Here is a 6,000-nt window from a genome sequence, read left to right on the forward strand (position 1 = left end):
ACCACGAACAACCTTTTTAGGCTTTTGAGGGAATTTAGTACTTAAACAAATATTACATATATTGCAAATCTTTCCTTTACAATTTCCTTTACAAAATATGATTTTTATGTATCTAATCTAGCTTAGGCTATCTAATCCGCAGTTCCTCACCATCTTCTAAAAGAGATTTGATTCCTGTGACATTATAAAACCAAATTAATATCTGATTAGCTTACTATGCCTACTTCCCTAATTACAACTTAAATGGAGATTAACAAACTTTATATTTTTATAATAAAAAATTCAAGGGATACCATCTTTTTTGACCATATATGGTAAATAACATGATTTGACGATTCAGGATTGGACTCATTTTTAATGATTTAAATAATGAGTCTAACCAGCATCCGTCACATCATGTAAATTACAAAATATGATAAAAAAATATAAAATTGCTAGCATCACCTGTTTATATTATACTCATATTGGCCTTTTGTGCAAGATAACGTTATTATGAAAACAACCGTGCATGTTGTTCATCATTACATCGTAACGCTAAATTATTTGTATAATCCTAATGACATATAAACTAATTGTAAAGAATTTATAAGGGAGAAGGAAGGGAAAAGAGTGGCCAAGCAATGATTACTTTTCAAGACAATCAACAAGCTTCAATATTTGATGAGAAAAAAGATTAGGTTAAACTTTTGTATCAAATATTATCAAAGTGGAAGATTTCATAGCCTCGGGAGGTGAGTTCCACTTCCACTTGCCGGTCACCACCAAACTCTTCTTTTGCTATATATCACCTTTTTCTATATAATGATATTTTTAATATCTTTACTTTTTAAAGTGAGGAAAAATCAATTACCAAACAGTAGCTAACAGCTTCAAAATTTTACTCAACTCCTCATATAAGTTTGTTTAGTTGAGGGATGCTCTTTCAAGATTCTTTATGCAAAGTATTTTAATGAGACAACCTCTAGCTTCTAGGCCTTTTATTGAAGGACTATTTTTGCAAAAATTCAATGTAAATTTAACGTTTGCCTAAGGTATAGTATTATTTGCATAATATTTTACAAAGATGATCTTTTAGGTTTTAGACTAATCAAATTATTGACAAACCAAGAGAACCCATCAATACATTAGTCGTTATATGGCATCAGGTTATATGACTTTGGTTCCCTTTGATATGCCTCAAACACCTTCACAAAACCATAATACCCTTACACCCCACACTCTCAACATTCACCTCACATTTTTTATATATACCCCGCATTATCTACATACACCCCCAAACTCTTCACGTTTACCCTTTTACTCGAATTCCTTACCCATTTACCCATCTGAAACAAAAATAAAAAGACTCATACTTTTGTTATGCATTGGAATAATAATCAAATATGAGTTTCTAAGCACTACAGCAGTTTAAGACTGATAAATTATGTGAAATCCTGTCCCGGATTTTACTATTTACATTTCGTATTTGTAGTTGTCACAACACGTTTTTGTTATTGGCGTAGAAATTTTTTTGATGCAAAAGCACGAAAATGGACGGAAAAAGGAGGAAAAATATTTCGTTACTATTCAAAATATTCTTTAATGCTGTCAAGTTCCTTTAGATTTAACGGAATATTCTGTCTCGTTACAGAATATTCCAGGCAACCCAACCCCGCGCAAGAGGGTGCATGACCAGTGTGTGGCAACCCCGTGACTGATAACCCAAAATGTATTTCTAAATTAATTTGATTGCCCTTAATCTGTTTTTGGCATCCGTTTAGTGTAGTTCTATTGTTTTAACCTAGTTTCGTAGTTGGCCATCATTTAAACTCACGATTGGCAAAGATCCGACCATCTGATCATCACAAAATTTAAGTATATTGTTGTTGAAGCATAAGGAGACCCTTACGAAGTTACAGATTGGAAATCCAATGTGTGGGTTTTTCCGATTGAACGACGTTCGGTTGTTGATCCTATCATTAACATTTGACAAACCCATAATACCCTCACACCCCACACTCTCAACATACACCTCACATTTTTTACATACACCTTACATTTTCTACATACACCCCAAACTTTTCACTTTTACCCTTTTAGTCGAATTCCTTACCTATTTACCCATCTGAAATGAAAATAAAAAAACTCATACTTTTGTTATGCATTGGAATAATAATCAAATATGAGTTCATGAGCACTATAGCAGTTTAAGGCTAAGAAATTATGTGAAATCTTGTCCCCATATTTTACTATTTACATTTCGTATTCGTAGTTGAAACAACACATTTTTATTATCGGTGTAGAAAATTTTTCGATGCAAAGGGATGAAAATGCTCTTGTTGGGCTACACAAAGATCTACATGGACGTTTAAGCTCTTTTCGTCTTTTGTCTCCTTTCTTGGCATATTTGGATAATACGTATCGATACAAAACAAGTGGGCGCAAGTGGAATGGAATTTGGGGTAAGAACGAAGATTTCTACGAAGCTTGGAAGTCGAGGGCATTTTGATAATTTGATCCTTATTTAGACATGTTTTAGCCTTGGTGTGTGTGCCATGTGGAGGCCACTCCCACTTCCTAGATCTCTCATCTCTCTCCTTTTTCTCTCAACCTCACTAGACTCTCTCATCTCTCGAACTTTCTCACCCTCTCACTTTGCCCAAGTACACACCACCATCACCCAACCATTTTGTCCAGCAAGCTTCGACCAACAAACACCACCATCATGCTCGCCTCGTCCCCACAAACCCAATCATGGGTTTTGTTTCGTGAAAAGTGGGACAAAATCTGAGAAAGCATGAGCTTCAAAGCGGACCGAGTTTTCCGTCCAATTTTAGGCCATCTTGAGCCATTTCTCATACTCCAAACAAGTATACACTTGTTCTCCTCCTCTTTAGGTTCATTTTGATATAAGGATCATCGAATTTGGTTGAGATTTGAGCAAGTTATGGTTAGTTGAAGTTTACCCAAAAAATCAACATTTTTCTGCAAGATTCGGCGACGGCGGTGCACCAGCGATCGGAGGAACGAAGAAGGAAGAGTATTTGGTTAATGTTTAAAATATTCCTTAATGTCGTTAGGTTCGTTTAGATTTAATAGAATATTTCGTCTCGTTACAGAATATTCCAATCAACCCAGCCCCGCAAGTAAGGGCGCATAGCCAGTGTGCGGCTGTGCGTGGCAGCGGCTAGTGACTGATGACCTAAAATGTCTTTCTAAATTAATTTTGTTGCCCTAAATCCGTTTTTGGCATCCGTTTAGTGTAATTTTATTGTTTTAACCTAGTTTCGTAGTTGGCCGCCATTTAAACTCGCGTTTGGTAGAGACCCGACTATCGGATCATCACGAAATTTTAGTATGTTTTTTTGAAGAATAAGGAGGCCCTTAGGAAGTTACGGATTGGAAATACGATGTGCAAGTCTTCCCAATTGAACGACGTTCGGTTATTGCCCTTGTGATTTTTTTTATGCAATGATCGTACGTGAACGCATCAATCTTTGCACGTGAACGCCTCAATCTTTGTGCATAGCACGGACTCAAGTGAATGACTTTAATATATGTGATATCGGTTATTACCCTGAAAATTCTCATGCTAGTATACTTAGTGGATATAGCATGGATCTACAAAATGTGTTTTCAAATAAATATTGCTTTTAAATTCAGTCACCGATCTATTTTTTGAAATGTGATTTGAAAGACATATTTGAAATGTTTATTAAATGTGAAAACTAGTAGAGGACCATTAACCCATTGATATGGGAGTTATTTCATCAGACTTATGTCATGTCTCATTTTGTTGAGTTGTTCTGAACTAAGTTCCTGCATACTTCTCAGTTATGTTGAGTAATTCGGAATCGGGTCCCGCTAAGGTTCTATTGAGTGGTCTGGTACTGTGCTTCGTCTGGATTTCGTTGAGTGGTCCGGAATCCCTCTTTCTCCATGATTTTATTGATTGGTCTATAATTGTTTTTTGTTCGAATTTCGTTAAATGGTCTAGAATCTTGTTTCCTTTCGGTTCTGTTGAGTGGTCCAGACCCTGTCTTTGTTAGATTTTGTTGAGTGGTCTGGAACTCATATTCTTATACGGTTCCATTGAGTGGTCCAGAACCCGATCTTCATTGGATTCTATTAAGTAGTCCAAAATCCCATCCCCTGTCTTTGTTGGTCCCTTGGAATTAGTTAATGTGGAAGCTTATGATATGTAGGATCCGGTGAAACGGTGTTACTCTAGCCCTAATTTTCAGTGTTTTTATGAACCAGACATTTGAGAACCTTTTGTGGTTGATTTAAAAAGGTTGATGGATGTCTATGTGATTCCTTTGAGACTTCAAGCGAATTGTTTATGATTTTATAAAGTATGGTCTTATGATTGATGTTTATAAATTGTGATCGATAGACTTGTTTTATGATAATCACATACGTTAGATTATTGTCACTCACACGATCTTCACAGCTTATCTGGTTTGTTGCTTTGCCTGGTGTACCATTTCCAAGGTGTAAGGGCGATTGATCAGGTGACATGTGTTAGTAGATACAAGGAGCTTTTAGGGTAGCAGTTAGAGGTCAAAAAGCTTGGAGTGATTAGGTTACCCCTATATCTTTCCTTGTATTTCTTTTGGAATTTCTTTTTGGGAGCCCACCGGCATGTCGCCTTAATGAGGGTTAGTTGTTTTTGTTGTATAGTTGTTGTATATTTGTGGCAGAGGCCCAACCACCTTACTTTTATTTGTGAATTTCAGTACCAATATTCATTTGTGTATCTTGTTCGTATTCCTCGCAACCCTTCACCCAAGCGTCATATGTCGATCCTGAACGTATGTTGGGATAGAAGCATGACAAATTAAGGGAGAAAACCTAATTTAATTCAACTCTGGAAGCCATGAGAATTGATGGTGCTACTCCCATACATGCGTAAAAAAACATGAGCAATTTAGGGATCATTTTTACGTTAATATCCTATATCTAAATATTTACACCCAAATAAGTACAATGTAGTTGTTGGATTGAAATCTACGTACTTCATCCAGCGTTACATCAAACTATCAAGCAATAAGCGAAATAATTATTCGAACCAGCTTCAACCTACAACCTAAAGCTAAAATTGTATATTTAGTTGTTCTTGTAAGGCAACCAAAAAAAATATTCCTTCTCCAAAACTTTTCATCTCAAGAATTTTCTTTAAGGCTTATATCTTTTTCTTGCACTTTCTCTTGGATTTTTCTCCGCACTCTACTATATTCATGGTATCAAAGCTTCAACCTAACAGTGTTATTCTGACCCAAATTCAAGCTAAAGACAAACAATGATTTCAATTTTAAACATCCAACAAAGATTACTCATCGCTGATCATGAATTGGCAAAAAGTAGTATTAACACAAACCTCTATGTTCTCGATGAAAAAATAATAGCGAATTTCATGACCCATCAATCTTACAAATAGCTCGATGTGTCATGTACACGTTATATTTCACGTAGAGAACAAAAAAATCTCTCTTTTGGAGCTACAAAATAATTTGTCCAACCACATCAATCTTGTACATACACTCTTCATTTATTGTCCATCTCTTCGTTGCATGCTAAATATGAAATCTTACCTCATGCGAAGCTTCTGAAATGTCAAGAATAGTTTTTTTAAGTCAATGTGTTTGTAGTTTCATTGGTTAGGGTTTTATTTTAAAACGTAGGGTGAGATTGGTTTTGAGAGTTGAAGAGATAAATAATCTTGGGATATACACAATAAAAGTGATTTGGAGTGTATTTTGATTTTTTTTGTTCTTTAAAACCTTATGATGTCAAAATTGTCATTATATATTAAGGTATATAAGTCATTTATTATTAAATTTTAATGTGCAGTGTATTCAATATTACGTGAGATGCTAATAAAAAAAGCCTAAAACATCTATCATAATTAATGAAATGTGTTGTAGGCATAATTTACTGAACAATTATGGAGGCCAGAAAGATAAGGGGTGTGGCATAGAGAGAGAAGAGAGAGATGTGTAATTATGAGGTGTGTGTTGT

The sequence above is a fragment of the Pyrus communis genome, chromosome 6 (genome assembly GCF_963583255.1).
Source record: "Pyrus communis chromosome 6, drPyrComm1.1, whole genome shotgun sequence".
In the NCBI taxonomy this organism is placed as follows: domain Eukaryota; kingdom Viridiplantae; phylum Streptophyta; class Magnoliopsida; order Rosales; family Rosaceae; genus Pyrus; species Pyrus communis.